Genomic DNA, 14202 nt, shown 5'->3' with positions numbered 1-14202 from the left:
CCAAAGATGAAAATATACATGAATGCATATTCCAGTCTGGATAAAAGCATACTATCTGACTATTTATGTGAACGTCTTGGTTTTTTTTTTTTTTTTTTTCTCCCTCTGGCTATAAGAATCAAGCTCTGAAGTCATGCCTCTCAGAGTCTTTGTCCTGATCCAGAATAAGTGCCAGGCCTCATGTGTGGATATGGTTTGTTGGTTGTGTTGCCTGTGGAGGCACAAGGGCCTTTTCTTAGGAGGCTTGCCCTTTTGGGAGAGGGAGGCACCTATGAAAGGGAGCAGAGACTTGATCTCCCCCAAAAGAGGCGCTTTTTACTACTAGGTCCACAGTCCCTGAAGAGAAAGCTCTTCAGTTTGTCCAAACCTGAGTCATTATGTGCTAGTAGTCTCTCTCCTCTTACACATTCTCTGGGAGATCCTTCCTATTGGTATGTAGGTGGGTCCTTCCAGCTTAAGGCAAACTTTGCCTCCAGATCAGTTGTGGCCCTTTCTCCATAGTTAATGGAAGAGCCACTCAGCCTTTTCCCCTCTGTTCCCTTGCCTCCCTTCAACTCCACACCATCTCCTAGGACATTGAACTTGTTGGTAGTCATAATTCATTGTCTATGGCCTCTCCCAATTACTCCCTCTTTCGTCTTCCTCAGGCCACTTGAAGGAACCAGTGGTGATCACTATTGTGTATTTCCATTACCTACCACCAAAAAGTTCTTAAATATATACTATGCTGAAGATAGCCCATCAGCGATAATGGAAGCACCTAGAAGGCTTCCTGCAGCAGTGTTACCACTCTTAACTGGTTCCTCCATCAAACTCCCAGTCTCCACAACAGCAAGTGTCCTTTCTCCTCTAGGGGGCTCCTTCTAGTTTAGATGTTTCATGTTGATCTCTGCCTTTTAAGGGTCTCACGTGTATTCACTTAACTCCTCAGCTAGTTATTTGTCAGTTACATTGTCTTCCATGTTTTTTTCTTGGTGTGTGCTCACTGTTGTATCCCATTCCTTCCCCATGACTGGCCGCTGATCATGCCTTTGTCATTCTCACCTCCTGCCTCCATTTTCATAGTATCTCCTGAGTTTACAACTCAGCAAACTTGTAAATATAAAACCAAAATTTCACCTTTTATTTAACATTAATAAATGACATCCCATTTAAAAATATTACCTTAAAAATGAGCCTCTATCCACTAGTATATTTACCAATTGCATTTTAGGTAATTTTAGGGATGGGTAATCCCTACATAGCCACCATTTTTAAAAACAGCTCTATTGAGGGATAATTGAAAAATAAAAATTATGTATTAAATTTAGGGCGTACAACTTGATCTTTTTAAAAAAAATTTTTTTTAACATTTATTTATTTTTGAGACAGAGAGAGAGCATTAACAGGGGAGGGTCAGAGAAAGAGGGAGACACAGAATCTGAGACAGGCTCCAGGCTCTGAGCTGTCAGCACAGAGCCCGATGTGGGGCTTGAACCCACTGACCGTGAGATCATGATTTGAGCGGAAGTCAGATGCTTAACCGACTGAGCCACCCAGGCACCCCATCTTGATCTTTTGATGTATTTCTACATTGTGAAATGATATCTTTTGGTGGGGGGTGCTGTATGAGAGCATTTAAGAGCTACCCTCTTAGCAAATTCAAGTATGCAATATTGTATTATTGTATTATTAACTGTAGTCACCATGCTGTACATTAGATCTTTAGAATTGAGTCATCTTGCATAACTGAAACTTTGTACCCTTTGACCAACATTACTCCATATCCTCTTTGCCCCAGCCCCTGGCAATCAACACTTTACTCTAAGCTTCTGAGTGTATTTTATTAAAAAATTTTTTTTAATTTTATTTTTTATTTTTAAAAATTTACATCCAAATTAGTTGGCATATAGTGCAACAATGATTTCAAGAGTAGATTCCTTAGTGCCCCTTACCCATTTAGCCCATCCCCCCTCCCACAACCCCTCCCATAACCCTCAGTTTGTTCTCCATATTTGTGAGTCTCTTCTGTTTTGTCCCCCTCCCTGTTTTTATATTATTTTTGTTTCCCTTCCCTTATATTCATCTGTTTTGTCTCTTAAAGTCCTCATCTGAGTGAAGTCATATGATTTTTGTCTTTCTCTGACTGACTAATTTCACTTAGCATAATACCCTTCAGTTCCATCCATGTAGTTGCAAATGGCAAGACTTCATTCTTTTTGATTGCCGAGTAATACTCCATTGTATATGTATACCACATCTTCTTTATCCATTCATCCAACAATGGACATTTGGGCTCTTTCCATACTTTGGCTATTGTTGATAGTGCTGCTATAAACATGGGGGTACATGTGTCCCTTTGAAACAGCACACCTGTATCCCATGGATAAATGCCTGGCAGTGTAATTGCTGGGTCATAGGGTAGTTCTATTTTTAGTTTTTTGAGGAACCTCCATACTGTTTTCCAGAGTGACCGCACCAGCTTGCATTCCTACCAACAATGCCAAAGAGATCCTCTTTCTCCACATCCTCACCAACATCTGTTGTTGCCTGAGTTGTTAATGGTAGCCATTCTGACAGGTGTGAGGTGGTATCTTATTGTGGTTTTGATTTGTAGTTCCCTGATGATGAGTGATGGTGAGCATTTTTTCATGTGTTGGTTAGCCATCTGGATTCTTCTTTGGAGGAGTGTCTATTCATGTCTTTCGCCCATTTCTTCACTGGATTATTTGTTTTTTGGGTGTTGAGTTTGATAAGTTCTTTATAGATTTTGGATACTAACCCTTTATCTGATATGTCACTTGCAAATATCTTCTCCCATTCTGTCGGTTGCCTTTTAGTTTTGCTGATTGTTTCCTTCACTGTGCAGAAGCTTTTTATTTTCATGAGGTCCCAGTAGTTCATTTTTGCTTTTGTTTCCCTTTCCTCCAGAGACGTGTTGAGTAAGAAGTTGCTGTGGCCAAGATCAAAGAGGTTTTTGCCTGCTTTCTCCTCGAGGATTTTGATGGCTTCTTGTCTTACATTTAGGTCTTTCATCCATTTTGAGTTTATTTTTGTGTCTGGTGTAAGAAAGTGGTCCAGGTTCATTCTTCTGGATGTCGCTGTCCAGGTTTCCCAGAACCACTTGCTGAAGAGACTGTCTTTATTCCACTGGATATTCTTTCCTGCTTTGTCAAAGATTAGTTGGCCGTACATTTGTGGGTCCATTTCTGGGTTCTCTATTCTGTTCCATTGATCTGAGTGTCTGTTCTTGTGCCAGTACCATACTGTCTTGATGATTACAGTTTTGTAGTATAGCTTAAGTCTGGGATTGTGAAAAAAAATTTTTTTTAATGTTTATTCATTTGCTGAGAGAGAGAGAGAGACAGAGTGTGAGTGGGGGAGGGGCAGAGAGAGAGGGAGACACAGAATCCAAAGTAGGCTCCAGTCTCTGAGCTGTCAGCACAGAGACTGACATGGGCTTGAACTCACAGACTGCGAGATCATGACGTGAGCTGAAGTTGGCCGCTCAACCGATTGGCCACCCAGGCGCTCCTATGAGTGTATTTTAGATTCCACATATAAATGACATTATACAGTGTGCGTCTTTCTGTTTCTGGCTTATTTCATGAAACATAACGTCCATCAGGTTCATCCACGTTGTGGCAAATGCCAGGATTTTTTTTTAAAGGCTGAATATTCCATTGTATGTATATACCACATCTTCTTTTTTCATTCATCTGTCTATGGACATTTAGGTTGTTTCCATATTTTGACTGTTGTGAATAACACTGCAATGAATATGGGAGTGCAGATATTTCCTTGGGATACTGATTCGTTCTTTTGGATAAATACCCAGAAGTGGGATTGCCAGATCACATGGTAGTTTATTTTTAATTTCTTGAAAAACTGCCATATTGTTTTCTATAATGGCTCTACCAACTTACATTCTCACAGTATAGAAGGGTTCCCTTTTCCATGTCATCACCAACACTTTGTTATCTTTTGCCTTTTTTTTTTAACGTTTTTAATGTTTATTTATTTTTGACAGAGAGAGAGAGAGAGACAGAGCATGAGTGGGGGAGGGGCAGAGAGAGAGGGAGACACAGAATCCGAAGCAGGCTCCAGGCTCTGAGGTGTCAGCACAGAGCCCGACGTGGGGCTCGAACCCACAGACCACGAGATCATGACTTGAGCTGAAGTCAGACTCTCAACCAACTGAACCACCCAGGCACCAATCTTTTGTCTTTTTGATAATAGCCATCTGAACAGGTGTGAGGTGATATTTCGTTGTGGATTGGATTTACATTTCCTTACTGATTAGATTATTTGGTTTCTTTTTGCTATTATATACTTCCTTATATATTTTGGCTATTAGCCCCTTATCGCATATGTTGTCTGCAAATGTTTTCTGCCATTCTGTAGGTCATACCTTGTTTGCAAATGCTTTCTGCCATTCTGTAGGTTGCCTTTTCACTTTGCTGATTAAGTTTCTTTAGCCTTGCAGAAGCTTTTAAGCATCATGTTGTCCCACTTGTCTACTTTTGCTTTTGATGCTTTCACTTTTGGTGTCATATTCAAAAATTTATTACCAAGACCAATGTCGAGAACCTTTTTCCTGTTTTCTTTTTTAGTAGTTTTACAGTTTCAGCTTTTATTTGTCTTTAATCCATTTTGTGTTGGTTTTTGTATATGGTGTGATGTAAGAGTCCAGTTTTACTCTTATGCATGAGCCACCATTTTTACTACATCTGTTGGGTATAGGAAAATTCCAGAATAGACACTTCTCTAAAGACATCCGGATGGCCAACAGGCACATGAAAAGATGTTCAACGTCGCTCCTTATCAGGGAAATACAAATCAAAACCACACTCAGATACCACCTCACACCAGTCAGAGTGGCCAAAATGAACAAATCAGGAGACTATAGATGCTGGAGAGGATGTGGAGAAACGGGAACCCTCTTGCACTGTTGGTGGGAATGCAAATTGGTGCAGCCGCTCTGGAAAGCAGTGTGGAGGTTCCTCAGAAAATTAAAAATAGACCTACCCTATGACCCAGCAATAGCACTGCTAGGAATTTATCCAAGGGATACAGGAGTACTGATGCATAGTACCCCAATGTTTATAGCAGCAATCTCAACAATAGCCAAATTATGGAAAGAGCCTAAATGTCCATCAACTGATGAATGGATAAAGAAATTGTGGTTTATATACACAATGGAATACTACGTGGCAATGAGAAAAAATGAAATATGGCCTTTTGTAGCAACGTGGATGGAACTGGAGAGTGTGATGCTAAGTCAAATAAGCCATACAGAGAAAGACAGATACCATATGGTTTCACTCTTATGTGGATCCTGAGAAACTTAACAGAAACCCATGGGGGAGGGGAAGGAAAAAAAAAAAAAAAAAGAGGTTAGAGTGGGAGAGAGCCAAAGCATAAGAGACTCTTAAAAACTGAGAACAAACTGAGGGTTGATGGGGGGTGGGAGGGAGGGCAGGGTGGGTGATGGGTATTGAGGAGGGCACCTTTTGGGATGAGCACTGGGTGTTGTATGGAAACCAATTTGACAGTAAATTTCATATATTAAAAAATAAAAAATAAATAAATTAAAAAAAAAAAAAAGGAAAATTCCAAAGGAAGATCCACTTTGCAAAACTCCATTTGGATTGCACAGAATGATTTTGAAAACGGAATTTAACCACAAGGAAATGAAGGACCTTGAACATGGGGTTCTTTCTCACAATTCTTATTGCTAAGTTGACATGCACAAGAAAGGAAAACTTTGAAGAAACATCTATTCCCCCAAACAGACTCCTTTCTTCTGTCTTCCTTTGTTACCTTGCCATTTTTCATCTTCATTCAGATGAGTTATGATGTATATTATCTATATCAAAGTAATATGCCATTATAATGAAAAAGCTTTACAAAGGTAAAACTCTCTTACATGGACATATATTTTTTAAAAGAGCTTTACTCAGTTTAACATCCCAGAATTGTTTCTAATCTATGTTCTGGCATCCCAACTTGGGATACATCTCACTAAGATGGCTTATATGTTGCTAGTTGCTGTCTGTAAAGTGATTTTAATAATTTGTTTTATTGCCCGTTTTCTTACTTTAATTTGAGTGTACTGTGCCCAATTAATTCTATAATTCACTGCTTTCATAGTGGTTTGGTTGACACTGAATAATAATTCCCACATTCATGTAGCAGGAAGAAATTCTCTAAACTGAAGGAAGAAAGCAAGCATGAAATAAAGAAGAACAGAGAATTCAGTAGATTTCATGGGGCCCACTAAGGAATTAGGTAGGAAAAATGGGATAAGACAAGTGTCAGAGTTGAGAGGAAAAGACAAAAAAAAAAAAAAAAGCGAAGGATGAATGTCCTAGTTTGTGATTAGAAGCAGAAAGGCCACAAGGTGGCAGCACAGTCTTAACAGTGGGAAACTGTCTCTTGGACAACCCTTAATTTGCTAAAACCACATGCTTGCAGAATTCTTCCATGTTGGTTTCCCTCTTTATCCTAGCTAACACCAACAAATGTTTAGAATCAAAGGTAATCCTTAAAACTCAAGCTGAGGAAAAGTGCAGGGTAAAGGCACCATCTTTACTCCCAGAATCTGAACAGATGCTCTAGAAAAGCTTTCAAACTATCTGTGGGGAAGGCCCAATTTAAGTTGATACACCATCATATACTAATCATTTTGTGAAATTCAATGAAAGTGATTTTATAGAAAAATGAACAAGAAAGATGTAGAAATCATAAGCTCATTTTAAAAAGAAGTCGTTAAAAAATAAATAGATCAAAAGATCTAAAAGTTTTAAATCACATTTCAGTAAATGGAAATGGAACACTTGTCTAATTTTGCTTGTGTTGCTTATGCTTTTGATGTTGTATCCAAGAAATCATTGCTAAGACCAATGTTCTGAAGCTTTTCCTGTCTATTTTCCTCTAGGAGTTTTATGGTTTCAGATCTTATGTTTAAATCTTTAATACATTTTGGGGTGTGTGTGTGTGTGTGTGTGTGTGTGTGCATGGTATAGGATAAGGGTCCAATCTCATTCTTGTGCATACGGGTGTTCAGTTTTCCTAACACCTTTCGTTGAAGAGACCATCCTTTTCCCATTGTGTAGTCTTGGCACCCACATCAAAGATCATTTGACTGTATGGGTGTGGGTTTATTTCTGGGCTCTTTATTTTGTCCCATTTGTCCATATGTCTATCTTTATGTAAATATAAACAGAACAAATATAACATAGGAAAAAAGAAAAAAATACCAAAACTGTACATGTTGTTTCTTGAAAGTATATGTACAGATGACTAATATAGAGAATCACTATTGCTGTTATTATACTCTAGTTATATTAAACAAAAAAATTTTGAGGGATATAATACATATACGTTTTCAGTGTCCTATATATACACATTTTATGAGAATCATATAGATCCACTTATAAAATTTTTATTGTGACCAACCAACTGGCTTTTTGCTTGTTACTTTATTGAATCTAGGCCCAGTCGATGATAACACTATTTGCAGGATATAAAATATATCCAAACTGATTCTGTGTTTGTTTTGGTAGCATTATAATAGGGACAGCCGGTTTCAAGAGGTATGTTGGTAGGAGTAGAGGAAGAGATTTTAAAACAATTTCACAAGCTCAAGGTATTCATTTTTAGCAGTTTTAAAAAACAAAGCGAGTGGTACTGTATTTTCAAAATTCATCAGTAGCCAGTTCCAACAATTTATCCTATAAGGTTACATTAAATTTCAGTTATCTTTCAATGAAAGGACTAGTTGATGGTCCCATGAATTTCCTATGCATAGATACTCTATCAAAATTATTATGTGTTGCATTGATGATAGTCGTGAAAATTATGAGACATGATATAACAATCTCTGGAAACTGTCGTTCCACACTTGTAATACTTATTTTGACTTTCAGTCATCTGCTATTGAAAAACATGTTGGGATTTCTTCCTTGTTTGAAAATATTGAGATTGTTAACATGTGATTTCAGACAAATAGGCAACTGACTGTCTAATATACTTTATCTTTAAAACGTTGGGCCCAGACTAGTTTCTTGCCTGAAGTAGCTCTGAGAGTTTATTCAATAATTCAAACATTCTCTACACAACTTTCCCCCTGGATAACCATTGTCCCTAGCATGGGAAGCAGTTGTTGGTGATCGGCTTCCATATTATCACATAAACAGAATGATTTCAAATGTAATACATTAACCTTTATGTAATTCATAGTTTTTACTGTGTAAAAACACATTGATTATTTCAACTTTTTCGACTTTTTTTTTTTCATAGTACGATTTTCTTGATGAAGGAAATAATGTGTTGCTTTGCATTCTGGCTCAAGTTTCTTAATCTGAGCAATTATTCTAGAACTTTCTCCCATGATTTAAACTCTAAATCACTTTTCTGATATAAATCATTCAGGGTCATCTCTAAAAGTTTCTAAATATTTACTCTCAATTTCTGTACTTACATCGTTCACCCTGGTAACAGTTTATAAATGCACACAGGTCACAGACTCAGCTTTGAGTGACATTGCTCTCATGTACTTCTTCCATTTGATTTGTCACTATTAGGTAGTGACTCTACTTAACTAAGTTCACTAAATTTTATTTAAGTTAATTCCTCTGGCTATCTTATAATATAAATGATAAAGAATTTAAGGGGTGATTGGTTGGCTCAGTTGGTTAAGCGTCTCACTCTTGATTTCGGCTCAGGCCATGGTCTCATGGTTCCGTGGATAGATCCCTGCGTTGGGCTCTGGGCTGGCAGCACCGAGCCTGCTTGGGATTCTCTCTCTCTCTCTCTCTCTCTCAAAATGAATAAGTAGACATTGAAAATAAATAAATGATAAATAATTTAATGAAAATATTATTTGTTAAGTAGAGATTAACATTTACTGAATGCCTACTTTGTGCCAAAAATTTTACATGCCTTACATCCCTGAGAGGTGCATATTATTACAATTTCCATTTTACAGGTAAGGAAACTGAGGTTCAAAGTGTTGCTCAAGATGACATAGCTAATAATTGGTAGAGCTGGGATTTGAACCCAGAGCACTCTAAAACTCTTCTTTATTCCATAACCCCTCGATCATGTCCTACTTTTTGAGCAAAAAAAAAAAAAAAAAGTCAAATTTATGTTCTAGCTTTAAGATAAATGGGAAAAATCAAATTTCAAAAGTGAGACAATGATAAAGTCAAGAAAGAGAAGCAAACATAGTAAAAGTGTGTCATGATGAGATGATAAAAACAACTGAAAAATGTTTCTGTCAGGAGAAAAGAACTTTTTTTTTAAACCAATTTCATTGAGGCATAATTTACACCCATTCTAAGTATGCAGTTCTATGAGTTTTGACATATGTATATATTCATGTTACCAGCGTTACAATAAAAATAAAAAACAGTTCCATCAAGCCCCAATTTTCCTTGGGTCCCTTTCTTCCCCATCAATCACCCTTCCTAATGGCTCTAAGGAAGTATTATCATTTTGCTGTTAATATAGATTTATTATTTTTAACTTAATATATTTTTAATTTATTTTTTATAAATTTTTTAATGTTTATTTATTTTTGAGAGACAGAGACAGAGTGTGAGTGGGGGATAGGCAGAGAGGGAGACACAGAATCTGAAGCAGCTCCAGGCTCTGAGCTGTCAACACAGAGCCTGACACAGGTCTTGAACCCACAAGCCATGAGATCATGACCTGAGTTGAAGTTGGACGCTTAACTGACTGAGCCACCAAGGTGCCCCAAATTGGATATGTTTTTTTCCCAAGTTTCACATACATGAAATCATAAAGTATGAATTCTGGCATCTTTCACTTGTTGCTCAGCACATTTTTGAGATTCACCCACGTGATTGTGTATATCAGTAGCTTGTTACTTTTTAATAGTGAGTAATATTTCATTGTATAGATATGCTATAATTTATCTGTTCATTTGTTGATGGACATTTGTATTGTTTCTAATTTGGGGCTATTATGAAAAAGATGCTCCGAACATTCATGTCTAAGTCTTTGTGTGGACATATGTTTCTATTCCTCTTAGACAAATACTAAGAGTGGAATTGCTAGGTTGCAAGATAAATGGATCTTGACTTTCTAAAAACTGTCAAACTGTTTTCCAAAGTACTTTATTGTTTTAAATTCCCAGTAGCAACATACGAGCATTCCAGTTATTCTACATCCTTGACAACACTTGGTATTGTCAGTGAAAGGAAGCATTTGACATCAATTTAGAAAGACTAGTTTCTTTTTAGCTTGCCATTTGACAGGAAGGGAGTACACAGTGGATGGGATTCTGTAGTACTTCTGTTTCTTCATTTGCATAACTAACCCCCAATAAATCTCCAAGGGCACCATGCTTATCAAGAAATTTGATATTTAGCTTCTCACTGCTTTCAGCTCCTCTTGTGCCAGTTTCTTCCAAGTGAAGTCACTGATAGCGCTGAGTTGAGCTCAGTCCAATCTCATCCTTCAGTTAGTACTAGAGTCTGTGGAAGCGGAGAGAAAATATCATGGCCATGGACACAATAGGTAGAGGATATGGTGAGCTCTGAAAATCCTCTTAAGTGCTTGCTGTTAAGAAGTCTGTTGTCAGTCTAATTGTTTCTTTGTAGATATTACCTGTTCTCTGGTGACTTTTAAGACAATTCCTTGCCTTTTATGTTTTATAGTTTTAACATGTGTTTAAGTATGGATTTAGTTTTATTTCTCCTGCTTGAAATCCAAGTTTGGTGATTCTTATTTTTCATGAATTCTGGAAAACACTTAGCCATTATCTCTCGAAGTATTTGTATCCTCCATTGTCTCTTTTCTCTTCTTTTGGAACATCGATTAGTTATATATGGAAACTTCTTACAGAACTCTTAATTTTCTGCTGTAATTCCTATTATTCACCTGTCAATACTGCATTCTATGTATTTTCTCCAGATCAATCATCTAGTTTTCTGCTTTTCTCTACAAGTCTGTTAATATGCTATTTAATCCACTTAAATTTGGGGAGCCTGGGTGGCTCAGTCGGTTAAGCATCTGACTTCAGCTCAGGTCATGACCTCATGGTTCATGAGTTTGAGCTCTGTGTCTGGCTCTTTGCTGTCAGTGGAGAGCCTGCTTCTAGATCCTCTGTCCCCCTCTCTCTCTGCCCCTCCCCAGCTCATTGTCTCTCTCACTCTCAAAATAAATAAATAAACATAAAAAGTATATACAACCCACCTAAATTTAATCCATTTATTGGTTTATTTTTTTAAGTCACTGAATATAGAATGGCTCAAATTAACAATTCAGGCAACAACAGATGTTGGTGAGGCTGTGGAAAAAGAGGATCTCTTTTGGATTGTTGGTGGGAATGCAAACTGGTGCAGCCACTCTGGAAAACAGTATGGAGGTTCCTCAAAAAATTAAAAATAGAACTACCCTAAGACCCAGCAATTGCACTACTAGGTATTTATCCAAAAGATACAAAAATGCTGATTCAAAGGGGCACATATACCCCAATGTTTATAGCAGCACTATCCACAATAGTCAAGGTATGGAAAGAGCACAAATGTCCATTGACTGATGAGTGGATAAAGATGTGGTATATATATATACACACTGGAATATTACTCAGCAATCAAAAAGAATGAAATCTTACCATTTGCAACAACGTGGATGGGACTAGAGTGTATTATGCTAAGCGAAATAAGTCAGTCAGAGAAGACAAATATGATATGATTTCATTCATATGTAGAATTTAAGAAACAAAACAGATGAACATAGGGAAAGGGAAGCAAAAATAAGATAAAAAGAGAGAGGGAGACCAACCATAAGAGACTCTTAAATACAGAGAATAGGGGCACCTGGGTGGCTCAGTCAGTTAAGCATCCAACTCTTGGTTTTGGCTCAGGTCATGATCTCACAGTTCATGAGTTCGGGCCCTGCATCGGGCTCAGGGCTGGCAGCATGGAGCCTGCTTGGGATTCTCTCTCTCCCTCTCTCTTTGCCCCTCCTCTGCTCATGTGCTGTCTTTCTCTCAAATAAATGAACATTACAAAAAATTTTTTAAATAAATAAAAACAATAGATAACAAACAGGGTTGCTGGTGGGGTGTTGGGTAGGGGATTTGGGCTAAATGGGCAATGGGCATTAAGGAGGGCACTTATTGGGATGAGCACTGGGTGTTATATATAAGTAATGAATCACTAAATTCTATTCCTGAAATCGTTATTACGCTATATGTTAACTCACTTGGATTTAAAAAAGAAAAGCCACTGAATATATACATATATTACATTGTATGTATATAATTTCTAGAAGCTTTATTTTGTGCCTGTATTTTTCTCCATTTTCATGTTTTTTACCTTTTTAATCTTTAATTATTTTAAATGTTCTTATTATATAGTTTGTAAGAAATACTTCTATTATTTAATGTTCTTGGGAATTTAACTCTGCTTTTTGTTATTTCTGCCTGCTCTCGCTCATGGTGAATTGTTCCTTTGGGTGTTGTAAAATTTTGTTTTTTAAGTCATGCTTGGTGGGGATCCTGTGTGGTCTGCAATGAAGATATGCTCCACAACAGTGGTTCTTAATCTTTTCTGCACATTAGAATCACCTAGTGAACCTTTAAAAATTAGAATGGCAGCTTGAACCCCAGACCAGTTAACTCAAATACTATGAGTATGAAACTTACATATTAGCGTTTTTAAAGCTCCATAGTCATAAAAAACGAACAAGCAAACAAACAAAAAATTTTGCAGTCATGGTTGAGAACCACTGCTCTAGAAGAATTTGCCCTTAATTTTTAGGCACTACAAGTGTGTTTCTAGCCCTGGATCGCCTTAATATCAATTTCTCATCTCTGGGTTCCTGAACTATGTTAGTAGTATACATTTTTTTTTTTAACAGTAGAAAAACGTTTTAAATGTAGAGTATCAACAAAGCCAATTTGATATTTGTTTTTGGGGTTTTCCCCCAACTTTATGGATAAACATAATTGTATATATTTAAAGTGTAAAAAGTGATGATTTTATGTACATATGCATTATGGAGGGATTACCAAGATCAAGTTAATTAACACGTTCATCACCTCACATAGTTAACTCTGGGGTTTTGTTTATTTATTTTTGTGGTGAGAATGCTTAAGGTCTAATGTCAGCAACTTTCAAGAACATAAGTATACAATACCATATTATTAATTATAGTCACCATGCTGTACATTAGATTCTCAGAACTTATTCAACTTATAACTGAAAGTTTGTGCCCTTTGACCTACATCTTTCCATTTATCCCTCCCCCCAACCCTTGGTAACCTCCATTTTATTCTGTTTCTATGAAATAAGGTTTTACTTTCTTTCCTTTTTCTTCTTCTTCTTTTTTTTTTTTCTTTAAGATTCCACATGTAAGTAATACCATACAGTGTTGGTCTTTGGCTTATTTCACTTAGCATAATGCTCTCAAGGACCATCCATATTGTTGCAAATGGCAAGATTTCCTTTTTTTAATGGCTGAATAATATTGCACTGAATATATACTCCACGTTTTCTTTATCCATTTATCTATTGATGGACATTAAGTTGTTTCTATATCTTGGCTCTTATAAGTAATGCTGCAATGAACATGGGAGGGCAGATATCTCTTCAAGATACTGATTTCAGTTTTTGTGGATATATACCCAGGAGTGGGATTGCTGGATCATGTGGTAATTCTATTTTTAATTTCATGAAGAACTGCTATACTGTTTTCCATAATGGCTGCATCAATTTGCATTTCCACCAACAGTGTATAAGGATTCCCTTTTCTCCACATTCTCATCAACATTTGTTGTCTTTTGTCTTTTTCATAATAGCCATCTTAACAGGTGTGAGGTCATATCTTATTGTGGTTTTGATTTGCATTTCCCTGATGATTCGTGGTGTTGAACACCTTTTCATGTGCTTATTAGCCATTTGTTTGTCTTTGGAAAAATGTCATTTCAGATCTTTTGTCTATTTTTAAACTGGATTATATGCTTTTATGCTATTGAATTCCGAGTTCTTTATATATTTTGGATATTAACTCCTTGTCAGGTATATGGTTTGTGAATAATTTCTCCCATTCTATGGGTTACTTTTTTAACTTATTGATTGTTGCTTTTACTGTGCAGAAGCTTTTAGTTTAATGTAGTCTCACTCGTTTATTTTAGTTTTTGTTGCCTGTGTTTTTGGTGTCTTATCCAAAAACTCATTGCTAAGA

The 14202-nt window shown here is 36.8% G+C and overlaps 1 protein-coding gene across 2 annotated transcripts in view; it reads left to right on the top strand.

Annotated features, from left to right (window-relative positions):
* Nucleotides 1-14202, top strand: part of RGL1 (ral guanine nucleotide dissociation stimulator like 1) — a 257023-nt gene that overhangs the window by 17712 nt on the left and 225109 nt on the right. The window lies entirely within an intron of this gene.

Source organism: Neofelis nebulosa, chromosome 15, assembly GCF_028018385.1.
Source record: "Neofelis nebulosa isolate mNeoNeb1 chromosome 15, mNeoNeb1.pri, whole genome shotgun sequence".
Taxonomy (NCBI): Eukaryota; Metazoa; Chordata; class Mammalia; order Carnivora; family Felidae; genus Neofelis; species Neofelis nebulosa.
This window is presented reverse-complemented; position numbering and strand designations above follow the sequence as displayed.